The following is an 18167-nucleotide window of genomic DNA, read 5'->3' as shown; positions in this document are numbered from 1 at the left end:
ACAGACACCCCAGTAATTGTTTTGTAATTTCTGCAGGTCGGTAGGCCATGATGAGCGCACTTGCCGTAGTTACGAGCTAATGATGGATCAGACCCCAGCCTATAGGATGCAGACCGAACGCGAGCCCTCGACCCAGATGCGGGGATGGTGTGGCTGGATTTTAGGGGCGAGGTCGGGGACGAGGTGGAATGGGACTAAGAAGGGACCGCGTACAGTTAATTTGTTACAATTGCGAAGGACCAGGGCACTATGCCTGCGATTGTACCAACCTGACGAGGATATCCTATTCGTATTGTGCTCAGTTTGATCATGAAACAATAGATTGTCCTACGTTTATCACAAAGATGTGCGAAAAAAGGGTATTCGAGCCTCCCCCGACTTAGAATATACAAATGATGAGGTCTGAGCCGCTTGAAGAAGACCCGAATGTAAACATGATGCTCAGAAGTGGTATGGCCACGGGAGAAGATACGGGGAAGCAACCAGAGGAAAGTACATGGGTTCACAAGGCTCCTGCAAAGGAACCCGAGTTTGACTTAGAACGCACAAAGGAGACATTCATGGAAGCTAAGAAGAGCTTCACGGAGGCCTCCACTTCAGGTAGTAAGGATCAACCAGAGCCAAGAATGGATCCTTTAATGCTCACTACCTTTCTGGAGACATGCATGAAACTGCTACACGACAACAAGGCAGTTAAAGGACTACAGGAGCTGATCACCAGGTGCGCGAGGTCAAGAGAACCGCGTGTAGTCAAGAAATTGGGAAAGCATGCAGTGCGCACTGGAAGAGAAATGAGGTTGACAGCATAGATTGGTGAGTATGAAATGGATCAGTTAATCCTAGATCTGGGTTTAGACGCGAATGTATTACCAAAGAAAACATGGGAACGCATGGGCAAGCCCACGTTACAATGGTCCCCTATTCAATTACGAATGGCAAACCAACAGAATATTTTTCCCATGGGAACGTTGCAAGGGGTAATAGTTGATATTGAAGGCGCGAGTGTGCAGGCAGATTTTGAAGTAATAGAGATTGTTGATGATAGCAATCCCTATCTCGCATTGTTAGGAATAGACTGGGCCACTGATATGAATGAAGTTATCAACCTGAAGAAGCGCAAAATGATCTTCGAGAAAAAGTCGCTACGCGTAGTAGTCCCGCTAGACCCAGCTGAAGGAGCGCGCTACACTGAATCAGTGCACAACGATGAAAGCGACGATGATCTTGATTATATTTTAAGATAATTGCGTAAGAGTAGGATTGGGTGAATCTGACTGCAGATGGGAGGATCTCGTGGGAGTGCGAAAGCTCCTTCACTTCGGATTCGGATGAAGAAGTAGAGCGATGGCAGAATCAGTTGCACAAAGTGACAACGCTGAATTACAACATGATGATTACATCACTGCGTTGTGTGATAATAGAGGCAAGAGCGCTGCTGACATATGATGGATTAACGACGGTGGATGAATTCCTGAGAAAATTTGAAAATGCAGTACTGGAACAACAACGGTTCGATGCGTTGAAATGGGCACTCCGTGCAACACCCGCACGATGGTGGGGTACACATCAAGGAAATTTTGAGGACTGGCGCGGATGCAGAAGGATGATGTGACTATGGTTTGGGAAGCCACAACTGTGGTTAGAAGACAAATACAAGGATAATTTTAGGGGTGAATGTTCGCCCTTTGGCGAAATTAAGGGGTTTTAAATTTTTAGTGGGCGAATATTTTGTATCATAGTACATTTTTACAAATCACCTCAAATAGCCCACCTTATTTTAAGGGAGAGGGTAAAAAAGGTAAATTTAGCCCTTGAAATTAGGACTTACAACCTTCCATTCGCCCATTTTCAAGAATAGGTTTTATTTAAGTGAATCCTATGGGCCAAATACCATATTTATAAAAGAGGTATGGTAAATTAATAAAAATATAAATAAATGAGAGGTATGGTAAATAAATAAAACATTTTTTATATTTACTCCATAAGTCACCTTATATACATGTAAGGGTGTAAACAAATAAAAATATAAGTAAAGTGGAGGTATGGTAAATAAATAAAACGTCTTTTTATACTTACTCAAAAGGTATGGTAAATAAATAAAAATATAAATAAACTAGACGTATCGTAAATAAATAAAACCTCTTTTTATATTTAGTCCATAACCCTCGTTCTATTTATGAAGGCTCAAGAAAGAGGTTTTATTTAAGTGAATCCTATGGGCCAAATACCATATTTGTAAAAGAGGTATGGTAAATTAATAAAAATATAAATAAATGAGAGGTATGGTAAACAAATAAAACATTTTTTTATATTTACTCCATAAGTCACCTTATATTTACGAACACTCAAAAAATGGGTTATATTTAGGTGAAACCTATGGCCAAAATACTATGGGACGAATACCATGGACTAGATTGTTATTAATACCATGCAAAAAACCATTATTAACCCTAATATTAGAATTAATAAAAATAAAAATGGCACATGGTATTGACCCATGGTATTCACCAAAATGGCACATGGTATTGACCCATGGTATTCACCTGGAATGTAGCCTATTTAAATGGGGGAATTAAACCAGCATGTAGCCTAGGACTTTACAAAGTTTTATTATTTAGTGAAAGACTCGCCAAGATCTTACAAGATTTTATAATTGAGTAAAATATTCGCCATGCCTGGTGAGAGATTCGCCAAAAAATTATATATACATATTATATTATTGATAAAATCGCCTTCCATTTTTCCTATATACCATGGAGATTCGCCCATTTATTATATTTATAAATTTAGGGGGGGTTCTTAAAATTTTCCCTGGACAAAAACGATGGATGAGATGACCCACATACGCACCTCACGAAATGGACCAAGGTCTACGGGGAAGAACCACAACCCTAATGGGTACACTTATTCTACCATACCTTGGATGTAATATCCATGAACTGGTATACTGAGACAAAACTACCACATGGTACAGGAAAATGGGATGTATTGCCCGAGGGATTTTTGTTAACCTTCACATTTGAACACCAGTGGTCGGATACTATTGACGATTCCCTACAAGTAGTAAAAGCCGCCATATTCAAAATACCACAGGAGCCATTGGAAATGCTGCAACTAGTATGGGCAACCCAGTTAAGCAGTGCCCTAGAATGTTATAACGTGCAGGTGGAGGAGGATGATGATGACCCTTGAAATATTCATATTCCAGAAACTGAAGGCTGTCACAAGGTTCAAGGAACATCAATTGAGGATCTCGACATCACCGCGCCGCTAAAAAAAAGCAGGTAAACATTGGCACAAAAGCGGAGCCGAAGTATGCGACGCTTGGGGACTATTGGGACGATGCTATGGTAGATAAGGTTGCTGAGTTACTCCGCAAATACCAAGACTTGTTCCCGACCAAAATCACAGACTTAAAAGGGATCATTGGCGACTTAGGGATGGTGAAGATCACTCTAAAACCAGACAAAAATCTTGTTAAGTAGTGGCCTTACTGCTTGAACCCAAAGTATAAAGAAAAGGTTCGCGACAAATTAGACAAAATGCTCATAGCCAGAATTATTGAACCAGTGGAAGAACTCGATTGGGTGAGTTCTATGGTAGTACAAGAGAAGAAACATAAAGGCGAAATAAGAATATGCGTGGACCTCAGGAAGCTTAATGACACCTGTGTCCATGATCCATTCCCGACACCATTCACAGATGAAGTATTGGAGAATGTTGGCGGTCAGGAAGCTTACTCATTCACGGATGGCTTCTCAGGGTACCATCAGATCAAGATTGCGCCGAAAGATAGGAGCAAAACAACCTTCACAACAGAATGTGTCTGTTTCCAGTACACCGTTATGCCCTTTGGACTGAAGAACGCGGCAACAATATTTTCACACATAGTGGTGGTGGCGTTCAAAGAATACATCCACAAGTTCTTGGAGGTCTATCTGGATGATTGGATTGTCTTTGGATTAGTTAAGCACCATGTAGTGAGCTTACGGTTGATGCTGGATACTTGCCACTGACACCAGATTGCGCTGAACCTTAAAAAGTGCACCTTCTCGTTCCCTTTGGCAACCTGCTAGGCCATGTGGTTTGCAAACAAGGACTGATGGTGGACCCTGCGAAGCTTGCTGTTATTTTGGATCTGGAAGCACTGCAAAGTATCAAACAGTTACGCGCTACTTTGGGGCATACTGGCTACTGTAGGAAGTTTACTAAGAGTTATGCCCAAATAACCGCGCCGATGGAAAAGCTATTGAAAAAAGATGTGACGTATTGCTGGAATGATGATTGCATGAATAGTTTGGATGTCCCAAAGGGGAAACTGGCCTCCGCGCAAATTTTGGTCTTCCCGAAATGGGATGTGGAATTTCATGTACATGTTGACACATGTATCACGTTGGGAGCCATACTCACACAGGACAACGCAGAGGGTGTGGATCACCCGATCGCGTTTGCTAGTCGAAGATTGTCCAAAGCAGAAAAGAACTACTCTACCACTGAATGCGAGGGGTTGGCAATGGTGTACACGCTCCAGAAATACCAACACTATTTTCTTGGCGGACATTTCAAGATGTATACTGACCATTCCGCATTGAAATACTTGGTGAACAAGCCTGTGTTGGGGGGGCGCATATGCAGATGGCTTTTACTGTTTCAGGAATATGATTTTGAGGTCATAGTCAAGCCGGGACGCTTGAATGTAGGACCAGACCACTTGTCACGAATTGAGACAGGCGAGGAACCAACAAATTTGGAGGAGGAACTACCGGATGCACAACTTTTTGCAGTGCGTGTCGCGGACGGACACTTCGAAGATATAATCCATTTTCTAACAACAGGAACTGCGCCAAAGGAGTACTCAATCCAACAAAAGAAGGAATTTGTGGTGCGCGTGACAGAATTTTCTGTCATCGTGGGGCACCTCTACAAGATGGGCAACAACGGGATATTGTGAAGATACGTACTTGAATTTGAACAAGGTCAAATCCTCACGGAAGCACATGGGGGTGCTGCAGGAGGACACTATGCAGGACGCGCGACCGCACAAAAGATTCTTCGCGTAGGGTTATGGTGGCCGACCCTACACTAGGATGCAAAAGCGCATTGTAAGGCATGCGATATATGTCAAAGGATGGGAAAACCATCACAAAGGGACGAGATGCCACTAAATCCCCAAATGACACTGCAACCATTTGAGAAATGGGCAATTGACTTTGTGGGCCCAATCAAACCTCAGGGAAAGATGGGTGTGCGCTACATCATCACTGCGACGGAGTACCTAACACGATGGGTGGAAGCACAACCGGTCAAGGATTGCACGACTGCCATGAATGCAAATTTTTTGTTCGAAAATGTGTTGACACGATTTGGCTGCCTGAAAATCTTAATGAGCAATCGCGGAACACATTTCTTGAATGAAACCATCAGTGCGCTCATAGAAGAGTTCCAGGTTTATCACTAGAAAAGTACACCATACCACCCACAGGCTAATGGAACAGTAGAAGCATTCAATAAAATACTGGAGACTGCGTTGACCAAAATATGTAACGTGCAGCGGAATGACTAGGACCTACGTGTACCTGCTATGTTATGGGCATACAGGACAACGTGCAAGAAACTGACGGGACATACATCATTCTGGTTGGTCTATGGTACGAAAGTAGTCATGCTGATGGAATACATCGTACCTAGTCTACGAATAGCAGTGCTCACAGGCATGACGGATTGCGAAACTCTAGAAGAAAGGCTTGCACAATTAGAAGAACTCGAGGAAGAATGATTTCTGGTCGGATTTCACCAGCATGTACAAAAGCAGCGTGAAAAAACCTGGCACGACTGCCATATCAAGTTGTACACCTTCAAGGTAAACGATTTAGTGTTGCTGTATGACAGCAAGTTCGAAAAATTTCCTGGAAAATTCAGAATGCACTAGTTGGGACCATATGTGGTAAAAGAGGTCACAGATGGAGGCGCGATCCAGCTAGTCAAACTTAATGGAGAACCCTTCCCAGGAAAAGTAAATGGTAGTCGCCTGAAGCCCTACATGGGTGGGCTGGCTATCTGACTAACCGACCGAAGCACAGTCTTCGTGACCCAAGGAGCCAGATAGGGGCGCGGGACTATAAACACAAGCACTAGAAGTCGGTACCAAAGAAGAGACTCGAGTCAGACGCAGATGATTCAAAAGCAGAAATGGAGCAGATCCAACAGACGACAAAACCACGCGCTGCGGACCTTCGTGCAACATAGGCACAGTTGGAGGGACTCCGTGCCAAGATCGTTGCACCAACAGAGTGACTTGGGACGATTCACGATGATTGTTTTGTGGGCTTGTTGGGCATGGGATCCCTCGCAGCAGGTTTTGGGGCTCAAAGCCCAAGTTTTGGTCAAAGATGGTGTAGAACTCCGCGAAGTACAGGTGCAGAGCGTGAATTGTACAATCGAGTCATAGGGCTGTTCACCCTAATATATTGTAATTTAATGTAAAGTTGTGTCGGCCTACCCATGGTCCGCAGACCATGGGATTGTATAAATAGAGCATGGTTCAGGGATAGAGTTGGATCTGAAGTGTACTGGGTCGTAGTAGTAGGTAAAGGCTCTGCAGCTGAGTGCGCAGAGGCCTAGTAGAGTCCGCAACTAAGTGTGCGGACCCCTGTAGCTGAGTGCACAGGGCAGAGTTGGGTCTATACTTGGGATTGAAAGATAATAAAGATAAGTTTATTCTGCGCAATTGTTTTGGAATCTTTATGTTGATGTTATTTGTTGCTTTTACTTTGTATATTTACTGCGTGCACTTGATGAATGCTTATATGTGAATTTAATCTAAGTAATCAGCTAACGAAGACTAATTAAGGAAGTCTTGGGTAAATAACACGGGTCGCGTTGCAGTTGGAACCGCATGAAGACAATAGCACAGGGCACAGAGTGCCCGCAGGTGTGCATAGCACAGTAAGTGTGAAGGCTGGACCTTGTATCAATCACCACATATCATACATCCCCAGGGTGTGGAAACCTGGTTCTAGCACCCTCCCATACTACTTCAGGTGAGACCTCAGTCCGCGCTCCATGGACTGTTGCCGAAAGGGCTAGTAGTACCGAGATTTGCTTGGCTAAATCACTTCTGAACCTGGGTCAGGCCCCACTAAGCAAACAATGTGTAATAGTCTCAATGGAATCATGTATATCATTAAAAATTTTCTTTCATATAAAAACATATTGAAGAATGATTGAGATGTTCATTTTTCCGATAAGGGTTCAAGATAGATGAACAAACTATGAAAAATGCATGCCTCTCCAAAAGGCACCCTAAGAAAAATTTCAAGAATGTGAACTTCAACTATCCCTTCTAATGCTTGAATGGGTTGATTTGTGATATAAACTAGAATGTAAATAAGATAAATATGAAAGATTGTTATGAAACCAGCTCACAAAAAGATAGAAAAGATAGTTGAACACCTTAGAATTTAGCCTCTTCGAGGGGACAACCTCCTTTACATTACACAAATGAACAATTCTTGGATGATTCAAATGACAAAACTTCCTTTCTATATATAGGAGTCTAAGGAGTCACAATATAACCCAACCGACCTAACAATAATAATATAAAGCCACAAAAATAACAATAGATGGATTCTATGGGGCACAGTAATAACAATATGGGGACAATAGGGGCAAAACAATATTAATAAGGGATACAACTACAATAGTAATGGGGTAATCACTAGTATTATAGGGACCTAACATGCCCCTCTCCTTCAAAAAAGTGTTGTCCTCAACGCTTGAGTACTTCTAGATGCTTCTGTATAAAATTCTCATCCTCCCATGTGGAATCTTCAGCAGATAAGTTCTTCCACTTGATGAGATACTCCGAAATTAATCGATTTTGTAGCTGTCGAGTTCTTGTTTCGATGACTGCTTCCGGTTCCATATAATTTTTCCTTCCTCATTAAGTTCTAGTAATATTGTTTGAACTGGGAGCTTGTTGCCTATAACCTTCTTTAAACATGAAACATGGAAAACTGGGTGCACTCGAGAAGCTGCAGGAAGCTCCAATTTGTATGCCATCGTACCAATCTTTTGCAACACCTTGTACGGACCATAATACTTTGGTGATAATTTATTATCCTTCTTAGCTTGCTTGAGGGACATTTGTTTATATGGTTGTAGCCGTAGGAATACCAAATCACCTACATCAAAACTTCTTTCACTGTGATGTTGATCTGCCTGTTGTTTCATTCTATTCTGTGCCAACACGAGGTTATCCTTTAAGAGTTGGAGGACTTGTTGTTGATGTTCGATGTGATGTTCCATTGCTTGAACCTTAGAATTTTCTCGTAAATATGATGTGATGGATGGTAGCTGATATCCATAAAGTGCCATAAATGGGGTCATTTTTGTTGTAGTATGGAAGGAAGTGTTATACCACCATTTAGCCAGAGGCAACCATTTGACCCATTGTGTCTGTTTATCAGATACAAAGCAACGAAGATATCCTTCCAAACATTTGTTTACTATCTCATTTTGCCCATCAGATTGAGGATGATAAGATGAGCTATGAGCTAATTGAGTACCAAGGCAAGAAAATAATTCTGTCCAAAAATTTCCAGTGAAAATGGGATCTCTGTCACTTACAATAATCTTTGGATTTCCATGTAGCTTTTGAATTGTTTCCATAAATGCAGTAGAAACTGTATTGGCTTTAAATGGATGTGATAATGCACAAAAGTGTGCATACTTGGTAAGTCTGTCAACTACCACCATGATGACACTCTTTCCCTCAGACTTGGGTAAACCTATGATAAAATCCATTGAAACCTCCTCCCAACGTTGGCTTGGAATGGATAAAGGTTGTAATAGACCCGGGTCTTAATTGTTTCCACTTTATTTTGTTGGCAAACCAAACATTCCGCCACAAACTTTTGAATATCTGATTTAAGGCCATCCCAAAAAAATTCCTTCTTAACCCTGTGGTAAGTTTTTAAAAATCCTGAGTGCCCTCCTAAGGGAGAAGTGTGCAATTCCATAAGAATCTTTTGTTTGAGTTGGGAATTCTTACAGAGGTATAAGCGATCTTTGTACCATAATGAATCATTTTGCCAGCTAAATGTATCAGATGTACTGGAATCTTGTTGTAACTTTCGAATAAGTTCCCACACTTCTTCATCATTCTTCCCTTGCTTCGTTTATCCAATCTGGTTGGATAATAGAAATGGCGCACAACAATGCTTCCACATCCTCATCCTTTCTTGAGAGTGCATCTGCCACCACATTTTGCTTCCCTTTTTTGTAGATGATTTCAAAGTCATAACCCAACATCTTTGTGACCCACTTTTGTTGCTCTTCAGAGGATAATCTTTGTTCTAAAAAGTATTTAAGGCTATCATGATCCGTTTTTACCTTGAAGTGTCTTCCCATTAGGTAGGGTTGCAATTTCTTAAGTGCATGTAGTATTGCCAACATTTCCTTCTCATAAATAGCTTTGTGCAAAAACTTTCCCTTGATTGGACGACTTTCAAAAGCAATGGGTCTTTCATCTTGCATTAAAATAATACCATTTCCATTTCCTGAAGCATCACATTCCACAATAAAGGTTTTTGTGAAGTCCGTGTAGCTAAGACCGGTGCTTGGCACATTGCCTCTTTAAGATGTTCAAAGGCCTTTGTTGCTTCTAGAGTCCATGAAAATGCATCTTTCTTCAATAATGTTGTTAGAGGCGCTGCTGTTCTCCCATAATTCTTAACAAACTTGCGATAATACCCTGTCAACCCAAGAAATCCTCGCAGATGCTTTATGCCTGTGGGGATTTTCCATTCCTTAATGGCTTTAATTTTGATAGGGTCTACCTTAACTCCTTCATGAGATACAATATGACCCAGATATTCCACCTCTACTCCAAAGAAACATTTGGATCTTTTTGCATATAATTGTTTCTTCTCCAATAGTTGTAGCACCCTATTAACATGTTCAACATGATCCTTCCAAGATTTGCTGTAGATTAGTATATCATCAAAAAATACTAACACAAACTTTCTAAGGAAGGGTTTGAAAATGGAATTCATCAAACCTTGAAATGTAGAAGGTGCATTGGTAAGGCCAAAAGGCATGACCAAAAATTCATAATGACCCTCATGAGTTCTAAATGTTGTTTTCGGAATGTCTTCAGTCTTCATTCTGATTTGATGATATCCTGAATGAAGATCCAAATTGGTGAAGTAAATTGATCCATGCAATTCATCTAGTAATTCATCAATGACAGGAATGGGAAACTTATCTTTAATAGTGCGCTTGTTGAGCTCCCTATAATCCGGACACATGCGCCATGATCCATCCTTCTTGTGCACCAATACTACTCGAGCAGAGAAAGAACTTTGACTAGGTTGAATTATACCAGCCTCTAGCATTTCTGCAACCATACGTTCAATTTCACTCTTTTGTGCATAGGGATATCTATACGGCCTGATGTTTGGAGGAACACTTCCTGGAATCAGATGAATAGCATGATCATGGTCACAAATAGGTGGGATACCTTTGGGAGTCTCAAATACCTTGGAATGATTTTCCAAGACTTTTTGGAGATTTGGAGAAATAGATGATTCCGATGTGGAAACATCTAGCGAACATAATTGTGCAATTACACCTCTTTGTTGCTTTTTTAGAAGCTTTGTCATATCGTTAGAGCTGATTATCTTTCCCGGTTTCCCTGCAATACCCCTTAATTCAACTTCCTTTCCTTCTGCAGAAAATTTCATGAAAAGTTCTTGAAAATTAAAAGCTATTGTACCCAAGGATTGTAGCCATTGGACTCCTAGTACAACATCAGCACCTCCCATTGGAATGGAAAGCATTGGGCTAGTCAATACATATTCTCCCATGGATAGCTTGATATTATGGCACTTTCTAGAGCAATTTATCATTCCTCCATTTGCAATCATCACTTGACACTCTGGTGCTGGATATAGGAAGCAATTCAATTCTTTTGCTATCTTACAATCAATAAAATTGTGGGTACTTCCTGAATCAATCAACACTATTACCTTTTTCTTCTTGATTTGTCCTTCTATCTTGATGGTTTGAGGAGTGGTAATTCTAGCCAATGCATTACAAGATATGGTCGGATTCATTTCTTCTTTATCTAGGCTTTGTTCCTGGAGTATATCCTCTTCTTTTGACCTTTCTTGCTCATTTTCTTCTTCCTCTTCACAATCTATGTAGAATAATTTCTTCTCAGCACACTTATGACCTTTAGTGTATTTGCTATCACAACTGTAACAAAGCCCTTTTGCTCTTTTTTCTTCCAATTGTTGTGGTGTCAACTTATAGGTTGTGGAAGACTAGGGGCAACAACATTCCATCTTTATAGTGATGAGTGGTATGCTTCCTGGTTGCCATAATTTTGCTTTCCATTTTTCTTGCTAACCTGAATGCCTTCTCTAATGAATCAGCTTCCCAAAGGCGAACATCATGTTGGATATTATCATTTAAAGTCCCCATGAACACATCAATCCTATGCTCCTCTGGAATATTTTTTACCCTTATGTTCAATTTTTGGAACTCCTCAATGTGCTCCATTATTGAACCCTTTTGTTTGAGACTTATCAATTGGCTAAAAAAAGTGTTGCTTTTTGTATCCTCATAATGTGCTGTCAATTCTTCCGTAAAAATTGCCCAAGTGATAATTTGTTTACGAGAGCAAAGCCATTGATACCATACAAACTGATTTGGTTCCAAATATAAAGTTGAAATACGTACCTTTTGTGTGTTTTGCACATTATTGAGATCGAAAAATTGCTCCATCTGTAATATCCATGTTGCGGGATCCTTGCCATCAAACTTCCTCATATCAATTTTTGGAATATGGTGGGTCTTCGATCCAACATTAGAGTCTATGAAATCATGATTAACATTTCTTTTGTTCTCATCATGAGTTTCCTTTACTACCCTTTCACCATTAGTAAGAATTTCTTGTATAAAATTTGTTAAATCTGTCTTCAAATCTGTCTTCAAATCTTCCATGCCTGTCTTCAAATCTTCCATGCATGTCTTCAAATCTGTCTTCAAATCTATCTTCAAATCGTCCATCTTAGCTTCCACATCATTCATCTTAGCTTCTACGCCTTTCTTTAAACAATCCATCTTAGCTTCTACGCCTTTCTTTAAATCATCCATCTTAGCTTCTACATCTTTCTTTAAACCATCCATCTTAGATTCTGTTCCTTTTTGTGCAAGTGACACTTTTTGCACTTGGTCTCGTAATTTTGATATATCATGTTGCATTTCTTCCTCTTCTTCATGAGTCATGCTAGAGCTTTCAGGTTGCTTACTAGGTGTTTGCATTTTCTTTCCTCGGGGCATCAATTATCGATAATAATGCTTTACTATGCCCTTTGAATTCCTTCAAACTAATTTTTCAAACCAAGCTTATGCAAAAATTAAAAAAAAAACTACACACCTTTTTTCACTTTGTAGGAGCTTGATATTGAATCTGATGTATCTCTGTAATTTCAGATCATCCAGTTCTGAAATTGTGACTTGTGGTAGCCCTCTGTGTCCTCTTTCCAATGCCACCAGTCTGATCCAAATTGGATTCTCCAGGGAAGAGTTATGCCAAATCTCCCACAGTGACCTGATTATAGACTAGTTCAGTAGAGCGAACTTGTACGACGTGCCACGAGTCACTGTTTCGACCTTTGGCTCTGAAAAATATATATAAGAAACTACAGTCCGTCCTCTTTCTGTACCTTCTTACGAAATTTCAATCCGATGCTCAGAGAGAAAGTTATGATGATTTTCCCCAGGTGATCTGTTTGGAATGTAATTCAGGAGTCTGCAAAAAGACTAACTTCCTCAGATCATATCTCCGCAAATATAGTGCTAAAAGCTTTGAAATTCGGAATCGAGGTTCAATGTGATTTCGTCTCAAATGGTTTTTTTTTTAGCTTCTGAAATGTCGCAGAAAAAAAAGTTATAGCGAAAATTCCACGATGACCTGTTTGGAGCAGCGAAACGCTAGAATCCAAAGCTCTGATACCAAATGTTATGAAACCAGCTCACAAAAAGATAGAAAAGATAGTTGAATGCCTTAGAATTCAGCATCTTCGAGGGGGAAACCTCCTTTACATTACACAAATGAACAATTCTTGGATGATTCAAATGAAAAAACCTCCTTTCTATATATAGGAGTCTAAGGAGTCACAATATAACCCAGCCAACCTAACAATAATGATATAAAGCCACAAAAATAACAATAGAGGGATTCTATGGGGCACAATAATAACAATATGGGGACAATAGGGGCAAAACAATATTAATAAGGGATACAACTACAATAGTAATGGGGTAATCACTAGTATTATAGGGACCTAACAAAGATGCATGCCTTTCCAAAAGACACTTTAAGAACATTTTGAAGGATGTGAACTTCAACTATCCTTCAAACATTTTAATGAGTTGAATTATGATATAAATTGGCATTTGTCCTTCTTCAACATTAGTTTTAATAATTGTCTTTTTGCATGCATGCATAACTTGTATGGTGTTATTAAAGAGATGATCTATAAATGATGAAGTAACAAAGGGAACATCATTTGATATAGAGATATGAGATAGGTCATTTGCAGTTCCATTTACTAGCATAGTTTGAATTTTTTATATTATTAATGACATTGCCTTTATCAATATCTTGAAATTTATTATCCAGAAAAATTGAGAGTATACAAAATTTCATTTGGTTTTAGAAAGGGATTAGTATAGATTTTGAAGAAATATGAGAAGGATTCACTTACATGAGTTTTATATTCTTTAAATAATTTCTGATCACAAACCTCTAAAGAACCTTCTACATATTGATTTCCTTGCACATTATGATTGTCATAAGAAAAGGGAAAATCAAGACTATTAGATTCATCATCCTCTGCATAACTATCATAGATAGGCTCATGATTAGGAAAATGGAAGAGTGTTACATTTGTTTCATGCTCATGTTCATTACGCTTATAAGTATCAAAGGGATCATAGTTGCACAACAATTGTGAATTGGAACTTGTAAATGAACTCATCCATTTTAGGATTGCAACAAGGAGTTAATTGTTCATCTTCATATTCATCATATATTGGTGGTTTAGAATAATCTCCATGAAGTTAAAATGAAACATAATAATAAATATTAAATACATAACCACACACCATTTCTTTGGTATAATATGATTGAAAGAATGAACCATTTGTTTGAAAAGGGTTTCCATCACTTGATTTTTGATGTGCATGTTCATGAATTTATAACATTGATTTTTCTTAATTGAATGTCTCAGGTGAAATTTATTCTTCAAACTCACTTGCTTCACAATTATCAATGTTATTGTGATTAGGAAAATGGAATAGAGATAAACAAAATTCAAAATTAGTCATATTGTGAGATTATTCAAGATATATATATACTTCTTGATAGTCTTTTAGAATAGAAGGGTTTTCTTGGTAATCAAATCTAAATATTATTGTGCCCTTCAGCGAAACATTCAATTTGTAAAACAAGAGAGGATAATAATTTTTCCATAAAATCATTGAGTTCAGATTTATTCTACAAACTTATTATTTTAGATTCTTCATCACTACATTATGTTTACTTTATTGACACTTGAAATCAATAATATCACAATGTTCATTCAAATTGCGACAATATTCAAGGAGTAATTTGGTAGAATACATACTTTTATAATATGTATGTAAGATAAAATAAAAATCTCTTAAGGAATAGATGCTGGCAGGAGGAAAACCCTTGCATCATTTTCTGGTATCTGCTTCCAAAGATATCATGAATAATTTCATAAGGATGTCTTCACAACTAATCCTAACTTTTTGAATGCAACCATTAAAATTGATCTAATGTTAGCTTCAAGTGTTACCTGAATTGGTCGAGTCCCTATCATTAAAGCACCTTGGCTATTTAGAGTTTGCGGGTTAAATTCTCTTGATACCCTCAGGGTCAAGTTCTATGGTTGAGCCAACAAGAAGAGATCCCTTCAGGTGGATCTTCCTGGTACAAAATTTCCGTGGATGTAGCGGTCACCAATCTTCGGGGTCCGTGAACCACATAGAAAAAAAATTAATCAAATGTTGAGCAGGGTTTTCATCATTATCGTCTCGAAATCAAGGAAGATATGTATCCCATATGTCTATGTCACGCATGCCATTAGGATAAATAGGTATATTAGAAAAATTGAGAGGGGAAAATTGTGCAACTACCCAAGAAGCAACCATTGAAATGATACAAAACATAAAAATAAATTAAGGAATTGGTACGTGAAACTTAAAAAAAAAGATTTGAAAATTATCATGTGCATGCCATTGTGTTCCTATTCACCACTAGGTCATAAGCTGAATCATTTGTCAATTCCCAAGGAAAAAAATATTTTCACTTCACTCCCTAACAATGGCACAAAAAATGATGTTGTTCCTCGAATTTACCTTCCTGAAGATCGATGCTAGGACACCCAATATAGGTTGATAATATCTCCCCGCTTTAGGTCCTAGGATGGCCCCTTGGACCAAAGGGGGTAACCCTCGACATTTCACAAATAATATTTTTCCCAAATCACTTCAAAGCAATCATTTAAAGTGTTATATTTCTAGGTTAATGATGGTATGTAAAATAAAAAGTGAGGAGTTAATAACAAAGTGGAGACAATAAAAACTTGAATTAAAACATGATGTTAAAAAATATCCAATAGTCATCATCATGTCCATAACAAATTTATCAAAGTAAGCATGAGATAGGTTGAGAAGAAGGACATGCCCAAGTGAATAACATTGGTATTCATTGGCATAGAAGAAGACATATACATCAAAAATTAAATGGTCATAATGTTAGTATTCACAACTACATTTAATAGTAGAAAGTGTATTAAATTTATCAAGTAATTCATTGTATGTATGAAAAAAATCAATCCATTAGGTAAATTTAATGACTTAGAAAACAATTATAAACTCTGGAAGATTTAATTTCCGATAAATATACCTACCATGAAATATTAGTGATAATGTGTATGAGAATATCCTAGTTCCAAGAATATACATAAATTAGACCCTAACACAAACATTAAAAATATCCAGTCAATATTGTATATTTCTCTATAATTAATTAATAACTGGTTAAAGTTGTTAAAGAAACATTAATACATGATCATGGCATATGAATAATTATTTCATTTACTAAATCATAATCTTACAAATTTGTATACTTGCATGAAAGAAAGAAAATGTTTTGAATTCACATAAGAACTTTTTTACATTCACATTAAGATATGCACTGAATATACATTGTGGGAGACAAATCCACTGGCTGATCTTTGATCTACCACTTAAAAATCTAGGCCAACAGGGTTTCCTGAGCATAGCCTCCTACCCCTAAATTAAAACTCCCCCACTTTCATGGCTTTGAGACCTTTTTATTATATTCCAAGTTGGTTTACCATTTACTCTTTTATAACTTCTCCCTTAATAACAACCTTAGGATTAATGGAAATTTAGACTAATTAGCCTCCTATTGAATCCATAGTCATTTAGTAAAATAAATTATTTATTTGTTGTGATTTATTCCAACCAAATTAAAATATTTCTACCCAGAATATTTAGACCATCTCCCATTAAACTTCCAGCCTCACATAAAAAAGAGAATTACTTAGAATTTACATAATGATTTAGAAATGAAAATAAGTAAAAGTATCTTCTTATCTCGTTACAACATTATTTTCTTTAAATAACTTAAAGTAAAATCATTTGACATAAAAATTGATCCATGTGCCTCTTATTTTACGTAAGATAATTTGATTTTTTTTGTTTGCAATAATTTTCTATTAAAATTAACATATAAATGACAAAAACATTAAAAAAAACTAGAATACATTTTATTTGAATATAGTTTGTTTTTCACATTTTAGAAAAAACCAATAACAAAATAAGCCCATAGCCAAAACTTACATCACTGCCATATCCTAGTCATATTAGTTCTTTTTCTAATTCTTATTCTTCTCATATGCCACTACCAAAACTCTGAGATAAAATAAAATATTATTTTCTTCTAGTACAAACCCCCTTTGGCTTCAAAATAAATTTTGCTTGTAAATATATATATTTAGTTGAATCCTTAAAATAACATGTTGATATATGAAAAATCATGAGATAAAGTTTCATTGTAATCAATTTCTTGAAACAATATCAGATTGAGAGATGACACAATTTAATTTTGATATGCAAATTCATTACTTTGGAGGATTTACACTTATTTTAGTTAACAAAAATCATGAATATGAGAAAGTGAGGAGCAAAAAAATTAATTTCAAAGATGTCATCTAATGGGATCCAAGGGTGGAGGATCAATGAGATCAACAATAATAAATCATATCGGTAAAACATAGTGGGAACTTTAACCTTGATGTGCAAGTGTGATATATCAAAGGGTTAATATTAATTATTATGGACAATGGCCATTTACGTTAGGTGTTAAACCATTCGTGACATAAACTTTTAGGTTTTACATGATAAGATTTAAATTTCTCACTTTCCTTATGTTAGGTCTTTATAATATTAGTGATTCCCCCATTACTATTGTCGTTGTATCCCTTATTATTATTGTTGTGCCCCTATCTCGATATTGTTATTATTGTGTCCCATAGAATCCCTCTATTGTTATTTTTGTGCCTTTATATTATTATTGTTAGGTCGGCTTGGTTATATTGTGACCCCTTAGACTCCTATATATAGAAAGGAGGTTTTGTCATTTGAATCATTTAAGAATTGTTCATTTGTGTAATGTAAAGGAGGTTTGCCCCCTCGAAGAGGCTTATTTCTAAGGCGTTGATCTATCTTTTCTATCTTTTTGTGAGCTGGTTTCATAACATTTGGTATCAGAGCTTTGGATTCTAGGGTTTCGCTGCTCCAAACAGGTCATTGTGGAATTTTCGCTATAACCTCTCTTTTTTTTTTTTGCTGCGACGTTTTAGAAGCTACAAAAAAACCCATTTGAGCCGAGATCGGTCTGAACTTTGGGTCCAAATGTTAGAGCTTGTCTTGCTATATTTGCGGAGATATGATCTGAGGAAGTTAGGGTTTTTGCAGACTCCCTAATTACATTCTAAACAAGTGACCTGGGGAAAATCGCCATAACTTTTGTTTTGATC

This window comes from Pinus tabuliformis, chromosome 9 (genome assembly GCF_031772625.1).
Source record: "Pinus tabuliformis cultivar Carrire ecotype Pingquan chromosome 9, CPIR1, whole genome shotgun sequence".
In the NCBI taxonomy this organism is placed as follows: Eukaryota; Viridiplantae; Streptophyta; class Pinopsida; order Pinales; family Pinaceae; genus Pinus; species Pinus tabuliformis.
The sequence above is the reverse complement of the archived record's forward strand: the minus strand, read 5'-3'. Positions refer to the sequence as shown.